This window comes from Haliaeetus leucocephalus, unplaced genomic scaffold, assembly GCF_000737465.1.
Source record: "Haliaeetus leucocephalus isolate CR32 unplaced genomic scaffold, Haliaeetus_leucocephalus-4.0 Scaffold616, whole genome shotgun sequence".
NCBI lineage: Eukaryota > Metazoa > Chordata > Aves > Accipitriformes > Accipitridae > Haliaeetus > Haliaeetus leucocephalus.
Window position 1 is genome coordinate 2578110 of NW_010973052.1, and position 10198 is coordinate 2588307.

The window sequence follows — 10198 nt, forward strand, 5'->3', positions numbered from 1 at the left end:
TTTATTTTCCTATCATTCTCCAGGACTTTTCCTCTGTTTCCCCCTCCACAGCTTCCTTTTGCACCCTGGTTTAGGGCCCAGAGCCTGCAACCTCTGCTGTGCAATACCCAGAGCATGCTAGAAAACCCGTACCCCACAACAATCTTACTATGCTGTATCACTGTGAAATATCCACCATTCCTGCTTTCACCACCACCACCATTGGTTACCAAGGTCCTTCTGCTCCCCTGGTCTCCTCACCACACAAAGACTCCCCAAATTACTACTTGCTTACTTTAGGGTGGGTTACCATGCCACGATTTCTGCAATTTTGTTCCATTTGCTCTCACACTGGAAGAGAGGCTTCTTTTCAGCTCAAAATATGTAGAAAGACCAATAGGAAGCAAAGCTCAGAATCGCAGAAGCATTAAAGCGTACCACTTTTACCAAAATTAATGACAGTAAAGTATCTACATAGGACTCAGGGCCAGATACACAAGGATTTCAGTTGGGAACTCAAGTCCCTAAATGTGTGTCTTTAATGCCTAATGACCTTAACCCCTAGTTTTTCAGAAGTTAAAAACGGTGAATGTAGTTTTTTGAAACACTGTTCAGTTGTTTCAAAATGGATTCCTGGGATTCACATCTCTGGAATTAATAGCATGTTAAGAAAAAAAACTATGTGAGAGTTCATAAGGAACAATGTTTGCAATATGTTTAATTCCTCTTGCCTCCATAGAAAGAAAAAAGAAAATTGTTATTCTTCCTACATAACTAATTCACAGATTTTATTTGAGGTGGAAGTATTTGCAATGTGAGCTATTCTGTTATGAAGCACAGATAGAAAATAGTCATCTCAGTATATCTGAACATGACTATCTTTGTTGCTATTATCACGGTACCAGATACGTCCATTTCATTCACTCCCAAACCTGGAGTCATAAGCCCCAAAGTGCCACAAAGCGTGGGAGTATTTGGTGGGAGATGGGAAGCAGAGAGGAGTAACAGGCTTGGAAATCACTACCTCCGGGGTTATACAGTATCAGGGATAGGGGAGTTGGGTGGTCACAGGCAGAATTCCTGAACCTACACTTGAGAATGTTTCCTTCATTGCCTACTCAACTGTAAGAAGCACAAACAAAAGCAGATGCCAGTCCCACCAACAAACCCCACCTAAATGAATGCTAACAGTATTCAGGTACAGGATCAACTGCGGATCTAGAGGAGGGTGCTATGCAGAATTTTGCTGTTTGCTTAAATATAGCCTTGACTAAAACAGTGCTGTCAATTTTCACTAAGCAAAGTCCTCTAGGGGGTCTAAAGGAGGGCAGAAACTAAAGCCAGTAAATCTCTCTAGCTGCAGGAAATACTATCAGCACTAATTATTTAATCATGTTCAAGTGGACTAAGTGGTCACCCTGAGTTTGCCTGAATGCTTATGTGAAGCAAGCTTATTTTGCATGAAGTCTTCTTTATAAGCACAGTGGTTGTCTCCTGTATGTATTAAATTTTTAGGAGCTTCTCTCAATTCCTTTTACTTCCTTTAGCTCCCCAGCTAAAATGCTGAGATAACTGCTTGCGTTTCCTACTTGTCTGGCACTGTCAGAGGGAAAAGAGAGTGATTTAATAACTTAATGCTACAGAAATGTTGTTTTCAGCCAAAACAACAATCAAATTCCAAAGTTCTCTGAGATACGATTCACGGTGTTTACAAAACTGTGATTTTGTGACCCCTGCTTATCATTGCAATCATAAACAACTGGCTATGTCCCTCTGCTCCTTTTAGTTTTCTTTATCCTCTGTCTCTTAATTCATCCTTAAATTGTACATTCTAAGGAACAGAGACCATCTTTTCACAATAATCAACTAACCCTGCAGGACTATGTGTGACCTGGTAGGTGCTTCTCTAATACAAGTAATGAATACTCAGAACAGTAACAGCAAGTTGAAACTGAAATAGGCCTTCTGTGCCTCCCCTGCAAATAGCTAACATCAAGTCATTGTGGTTTGAGTTATACCAGCACATGGGCAGAACAGAGACCTAGCAATCATAGAATTACACTCTAATGTTCTGCTCTGCACTCTTCTGTTTACAAACAATATTAAGCACTTTGTAAATGTGATGCTTGGAATTTAACAGGTAGTTTAACCACCATTTTACCAACTTCAAATGTGACGTGCTAAGTTTAATGGAGCCAGAAATGAATACTGTAAGAAAAGCGTTATCTCAAAATACATTATGCCCTAACATTGAAGGAGGCACCTTATGTGAAGGCAAAAATCCATGTCATTGCATGATAGCATTATATTCAAATGGAAAAAATTCTTAAGTGTTTAGTATGAGCAATCATCAAAATCTTAAGGAAATTTTTCATTGTGACTGGTTTTGCTCACAATTGGTTATATAGCTATTTTTTCAACTTCTGGGACAGAAACAGATTTCTCTTCAGACAGAAGAAAGTTGTTTAAATCTTTTATGGGAATTTATAAAAAGTAATAATCAGATTTTTTAATAAGTTGTTTGTTTTTTTTTTTAGTAAGCCCAATTACACAAAAAAAGGAGGGGGGGTTGCAAAAGCCTTTCAACAAATGAAAATTACGGTCAGCATTAGTTTTAAAGTCAAGCTACTGGCAAACATCCATATCTAATAAAAGTAACTTTCCCAACACTCCCCACGAAGAACTTTCCTTCCCTCCCACAATATCCCCATGTGCTTAAAAAGTAGCCGTGACAATTCTTAAGCATGTTGTGTAACTAAAATATAAGACACCAGTTAATGAACTATATGCCCCTAGATCTGAATGGGAAAATATGCCACATATGCTTAGATAACATCAGAAATAGAAAAGTCATGGGAAAGGAACTTAGAAACCACATTAGCCTAAGAAATCTAAGATAAAAATCTAGCCCAGACCTCTAAGGGCACAGGTCTTTGAGGCTTTTCACATGACCAAATTATTTCATCATTTGCAGTGTTCAGGGGCAATTCAGCCTGTGATTCCTTACTTAGTAAGTGGCACTTTTTTCAGGCCTATTTCACCTTGCTGAAAATGCTGGTATTCTGCACTAAATACTGTTTGGGAGTGTGGGGAAAGGTGGTAGATGTTAGGATATTTCTGATCTGTATAATCTCAAAGGAAGTGGATTATCTCAGCAGCTGAGATCCTGTACTGGCCTCTACCTACTGTCCTGTGGTTTTGATAATTTCAAGGTAGAATTTCAAGGCAGGAGTTTTTTGTAATGCACTTCCATCAGGGTTTTCCCTTTGGCTTACCAGAGCCCACATCCCAACCTCGATATCACGTAGCTGGGCTCATGTGAACTCAAAGGCTATTTCTGGACGGAAGCAACAAGCGTATAGTAGAGGGAATGGGAAACTTTAAGTACAGAGTTACGGAGAGGAAAAACCCCACTGCTCCACCTGGTCTCTGCAAAGACCATACCTATACTAAGGACATTGAATGAGCTTATTTTGTTAAGGAAACAAGAAGTTAATGTACTTACAAAGAACTTGTGCTTAAGAACGTAATCTCTGATTACTTACCAGGTACCAGCATTTGTGTCTGTCTTGTCTACTGTTTACTTTTAGGTACTTTTGTACATAATACATATCATTAATACAATCCTTTTGTCCATATAGCCCCAATTATGCTGAAAGATTTCCAGATTTTTAAGATTAAAAATATGCCCCCTAAATTCAGCATTGCTGTACAACAAGCCAGTTCCTGAATGAGAGGTCAGCAGATACAAAAAAATATAAGGGGAGGCTGTGAGAATATTGGATAAGAGCAGATGTGCAAATTTCACAGTAATGAGAAAAAATTAAGGATTTCAGAGTTGAATACCTAATGTGAAAATCCATCTTCTATTTTAATTACTTTAACAATGAAAGAACTCTCCATATGATCTACTTTTTTCATCTAGTCCAAATGTGTAAATCTAGAACTAAAATGACATTTTAAAATATATTATATATCTATTTCAAAGAACACCCAGGCAAACCTGTTTTCTCGTTTTCTTTTACACATCTATTCATACATCCCTTTTCCCTGTGTTGATCTTTCAGGGTATGAGTCTGCGGAGTTGAAGTTAGTTGAACTTTTGTCATTGGCTCCACTGGCAGCAGGTTAAGACCCAAAACTCATAATCTGTCTGCAACTGTCCTAGTATCTGTATCTCTTCTTTGTGCCAAGGATCTCAATACAAACAATAACTTCAGATGAAGGGTGCTTTACTGTCTTACAAATAGTAAATCTTGGAGACGAACCATTAGCCCTGGGACGAAACAATCCTTTATTCTGACTTTGTTACTATGCAAATTAATTTAATAGATTTCTAACCTTTACAGCTATAATATGTAAATTGCCACCTCCTTATGAACAGGATCACCTCACCTTCATTACCTCTAATAAATAAGAAATAAATGGCACAATAGGAAATTATTTGTAGGGATGTTTATTTACATATACTTTGGTATTCTCTTTGTAGTACATGCAGCTTAGGTTAACCAGTCAGATGCTCTCTTCATTATAGTTAAATACTTACTTTATATTTTTTTTCTGATATATGATGCAAGGAAAGACACAAAAGAAGGCTTTTAATAGCTGTTAATCAAGCCAGGCCAAAACTGCTAAGTTTACAGCTGAATGGCTTTGCGGGTATAGAGATTCTGGTATAGTATCATGGTAAAAAGTTAATGCAGATGCAGTTTATACAAGCAGATAAATGCTTTTGCCACTACAGTTTATGCTAAGCGTTCCTTGTTTCTGCTGTCCCAGGTCAAATATATTAGAGTAGCTAAGCACAGTTTTATGGGTGGAACTCCATCTACTCTTGGCAATTTTAATAGCACGGCTATTCTGGTCACACATCATGACTCATCACATTCTTCCTGGCAAAAGTTTGTACTCCAGCTAGAGAACTGCTGCCAAGTGATTATATGTGGTTTGTGACAAAGAGAACACCCAAAAGCTAAAAGTAAATTCTTAAAGAAATATCAAGATGAAGGTGAAAACCTCTGAAAGTAGGATAAAATACCACTCCTCTCATTGCACAAAAATCCTGACCTTTGTTACACAGTTCTTGTGGATGCTAGTAAGTTATGACTTGAATTGCTCTTGCTCAAAACTCAGCACATCAATACTGTCAGGTTATGGCCAACGCTATCTAAACCTCGACATATTTCAAACAGAACCCTTCCAGCATTGGGTAGGAATGCCTCAATCTTATACTAGCAACAGATAAACATCAAATCCTATTTACTCCTCAGTCTCCTACTTCAACACAGAAGGATGTAATTCATACTCCATGTGATTGTGAAAGCCCAGGGTATTTCTGAAATCTTATGGCAGTGAAAATAGAATAAACTGAGTTTTACTGGAGTGGAACTGGAGCAAAATACAGGTGATCTTCAAAGAGTGATAATGAACTTTAAGTACATTCAGCCTTGTACTCTCCTACTATTAGACTGTATATACTTCAGGCACTGAAGATAAAAGATTTTAACTTACACACACAAATGGCAAAGTAAACTACACATTTTGTCAATTATTAGGACTTCTAAATAGCAGGAACAACAGGAACTCCCAAAGGCACTGTGGACAACATAAACATGAAAGTCATCTAGTAATCATGAACCAGCCTACAAGACACACAAAGAAAACTTGTATATGGAACAAGATTTCAGAATCTCATGAGACCAGAAAGCTGTCTGTGTTTAAAAAAGAGATTAAATGTTAACTCCATTGGTCTCTTTTGTCTGAAATTCACTCTTTCTATGAAATTCAACCCTGCACAAAGAGCCAGAATCAGGATTAAGGACCTCATAAACCCCAAGTAATTCCTTAAAAAGGCTTCTGTGCAGAAATTAATTCCAGTAGCTGAGAAAAGTTGTACTATTAACAAAAGGGGGGGGGGGGGGGAGACATTTAGAATTAGTTTGAAAACTCTATAATCTAGAAAACTTTTTAAATTTTGGGAAAAACTTTTCTTCTAAATGAAGATGTACATTCTTTAAAATATGCATTGAAATAGAATCTTAAAATATTTTCTCCTAAGAAATTATAACTATTAAGGTCAATTTCTCTGTTGCTCCTGGCTACAAAGTGATAGCAAAAAATTACAAGAATCATGTCAAAGTCAGCCAGCAGCTACCAGGGCTTCTGAGCAGGCTTATCATTTGCAGGGATTCTCCCTAAAATTAGGGAAATGGTCTTCCATTGATGAGGAATAGGAGGCAAAGAAATGCAAGATAACGAGTCTCCTGTAATATTCTCTTCATGTGGCCTGTAGGAGGTTGAGTTCAACAAAGACAAAGAGAAAGAATGAGAGAAAGAACAAAAGAATAGAAGAAAGTAAGATGACCCTGTATTCAGTTTCTGCACTCCAAGCATAGTCTTACTTGGGGGCCTCCCTATGAGTCCTAGCAGTTCTTTCTGGTGATAAAACAGGTATTGTCTGGTTAATTTACGTCTCTAATGCATGACCTAAATGGACCGAGCAGTGTGTTTGGTGAAGGGACAGGGAGTCCCTACTGACGTAAGCTAGTGAACAGTAGAAGAGAACAGTCCGTTCTAAGGAACTGCGATGCTGAAACTCTTTGTGCCAGCTGAAAATTTATTTCAAAAGCATTAGAGCTCACTGTCGTGGGTTCTCTTGGCTAAACCTCTTGTCAAACTCAGAGGTGGCTTGCCATTCCTGCTCTAACCAGCTGTTGAGCTATTGCTCTCTGTCAGAGAGCGAGAGCCACCTTGGTGGCTGTGCCAATTCCAGACAGGTCTAACCTTCTTGTAAGTTTGGGTACATTCCTCTTTAAAAAATGAAAAAGACCTTTTCTTCTTTTTTTTTCTTTCCTTTTTTTCAGTTGGGGTAAATTCCAGCATTATTATTTGGGCATGAGCCAGCCTAATGCTCAGTATGCCTGGGAGTCACAGAGGGTTTGCAAATGCTGTACTGCTGCAGGAAACAGTCCCTGGGAAATGCAGGCTCCAAGCTTCCCATTGCTTACCTTAGGGAAAGGAGAATACCCCAAGCAGGAAGGGTCTGTTTTATGGAAGGGATGTCCATATAATCCTGTACATCACTGAACTGCAGAAGAGCTTAAGCTTCAGAGAAACTGCAATGTGAACATGGCAATAGCCAGACAACTAACAGATCAGTTGGAAAGCAGCATAGCAAATACTCAGCAGTGAAGGTAGCTAGCAACAGAAGTGGCTAGTGGGGCTGCCACTTCAAATAAATTCAAGTTTCCAATATATTAATATATCTATTATCTAAAATCATAGGGGGCTGGGATATCCCAGTAAAATAGAAAACTCAGTACTGGGGAGATGCTGTAGCCATCACATGGCATAGCAATTCCACAAACCCAGTAGAATGGCTATGGTACATATGAAAATCAGCTGTATTTATTTTTTACATGACAGTTTGCTTAATGTGTAGAGAACATTTTAAGAAATTTAGAGAGGAGCTTTGAGGAAAATTGGCCTGTTTGGAAAACTTGTGTCTCTTGACTGGAAGTCTGCTTCTAACATCTGAGGACACAACATGACCCCACACTGCAGACTCCCCTGGGACTGGGATTCACCTGAAAAATCATCAGAAAAATCAAGACAAGATCTTTCAGCATTGTGCATAAGAAAAACTTCTTAGCTGTCCTTCAGAAGCCAGTACTCATAACTGAAACTCTTCATGTCATTTAAGTAAAAAAAAAAATTATGATATATTTTCTTCAGTTACATACAATATGTTAATTGTAATTACCTTATTCCCGTCTCCTGTACTACAGTAGCACAACTACAAGGTTTTCTTCGCGCCTTTTATCACTAGGTGGCGACGTTAGAAGCAAGAAACGCGATGAAGACCAGGGACAGAGCAGCACCCCGAAACGTTAACTTCCACCACAGTTTGGAGGAAACATTAAATCCCGGGCAAACTCTGATCCGTTTATTTATTTGAAAATTCACGTATTGACTTTAAAGCAATTGAAAGAAATGTCGGTCCAGGACTGTAAATCCCTTAATACAATTTAATCCTTGAATTATAACCATTCTAATCCTTGCAATATAAACGTTTTGGTGGGAATTCGACCCTCAAACTACATAAACACCTGTCCACACCTTTTCACCATGTGAAATCCATAGCAGTGGTATGTAAATAAGATGAGAACAAATTGTCTTTCATTTCCAGGTATTTCCTCTCCTTGTGGTTTCATTACCAACTATTTTTAAAGAAATACATGGAGACGTTTACAAGATCTTGTTAAAACAGTACAAAAAATGTCAGCAGAATGAGTTCCAAGATAGCAGTAGTTTTCTACCACAGACCAAGCAAAGCAGAGCAAATTTAAGACACAAATCTTTTTATCAAAATGCATCTGTAAGAGTATTAGCTGTGAACAGAATCCAGCATCCTAGTCTATAAACATTTTAAGCAGAAAAACAACAGAAGCTGATTATTGTAGATGTTAAGTTTCCTGCATGTACTCATCCACAAAATGTCTTGTTCTCTGAGCAGCGAAAGTAGTGCAACTTCCTTCCTTACGAATTTGTCGTACCCTCCATCTCCCAAACTCCTCCTCTGCCATACTCCCACTTTCCCCTGTGACTAAGAAAACATTCAGGCCACCTCCCCATCCCCTAACCTCCATTTTGGGGGTTCCCCACATGAGAGTGTATTGGGTCTGGCTGAGATGGAGTTAATACTCCCCATAGCAGCCCTCATAGCACTGTGCTCTGCATCAGTAGCTAGAAAGGTGTTGATAGCACACCAGTGTTTTGGCTACAGCTGAGCAGTGCTGGCACAGCATCAAGGCTGTCTCTCCAACATTTTTGCCCCCCCCCAATGGCAGGCTGGGGCAGGGCAAAATCTTGGGAGGGGACATAACCAGGACAGCTGACCTAAACCAACCAAACAGATATTCCATACCATATGACGTCAGCTCAGCTATAAAAGCTAAGTAAAGGGAGACGGAAGGTGGGGCATTTTGTCTTCCGGAGCAACCACTACGCGTACTGAAGCCCTGCTTCCCGAGAAGTGGCTAGACATCGCCTGCTGATGGGAAGTAGAGAATAACATCATTTGTTTTTTCTTTGCTTTCACAGGCGCAACCTTTGCTATCACTTTATTAAACTGTCCTTATCTTGACCCATGAGCCTTTTGTTATATTTTCTCCCCCCCGTCCAGCTGAGGAGGGGGAGTGATAGAGCGGCTTTGGTGGGCACCTGGCATCCAACCAGGGTCAACCCACTACAGAGAGCCAGCCCCAGCTGAGAGCAGCACGTTTCAGTGCCTGCTGCCGAGTTGCTATTACCAGGAAAAAGAGCCCCGTGCTGAGTCCCTGTCCTTGGGCACTGGCACTAGCAGGGCCTCTCTGCGTCACCCACCCAGCCTCTGGTTTTCCACACGGCTGTGGCATGAACTGCAGAGAACCAGAGCCCTCCGCGTGCTCCTGCTTCTGGCAGACAGGCCCAATGAGCAGCTGCAGGCGCCGTACCCAAGATGTGATTTACAGACACCAAAGAAAGTTTTGTTTCCTTCTAAGAGGCCCGTGGAGGACGGGTGTCCTGGCAGAGGCTTTCCCAAGCATGGACGCAGCTGGGATTTCTGCTCCAGCTGGGCCCCGGCCTGGCACCCCCAAAACATCCCCATGGTTACAGCTGCCACAACCTGCTTTTGCATCCCCCATCGTTTGGGGGTTGATGCGATAAATCTAGCAGGTTTGTTCCCAAGGCTGCAGAGAAGAAGAGTGCCGGCAGCTCTGAAGAAGCTGCCTTGGCGGGGTAAGCCTCAGGCCAGGCCAGTCCCCAGTGACCAGTCACCGGCCGCAGGCACTGGCAGCCCCTTTGGGGAGGTGCCGTACCTCGCAAGCCCACGCAGATTTTCCTCAGGAATGCATCTAGGGAGAGCAAAGATGCGATCATAACTAAACCACCACAGTCTAACGCTGCTTGAGACCAGCCGGACGAGGCGCCGGGAAGGAAGAGAGGGAGGAGAGCGAGTGCTGCCCCGTGCCGGGCGGAGGACTCGAACCCGCGACCTCAGGCTCTCCAGCGCCGCGCGCCGACCTGCGGAGCCCGGGCACCCCACGTAACACACCTCCCCGCCGGGGCCTGCCAGCACTTCCGTAAACATCGCGGCAGCTGAGTGACAAGGGGCGACGGCCAATCGCGGCGCGCGGAGCGCCGGGGGGCGGGAGCCTCTCCACAGCGGCGCCGGCCG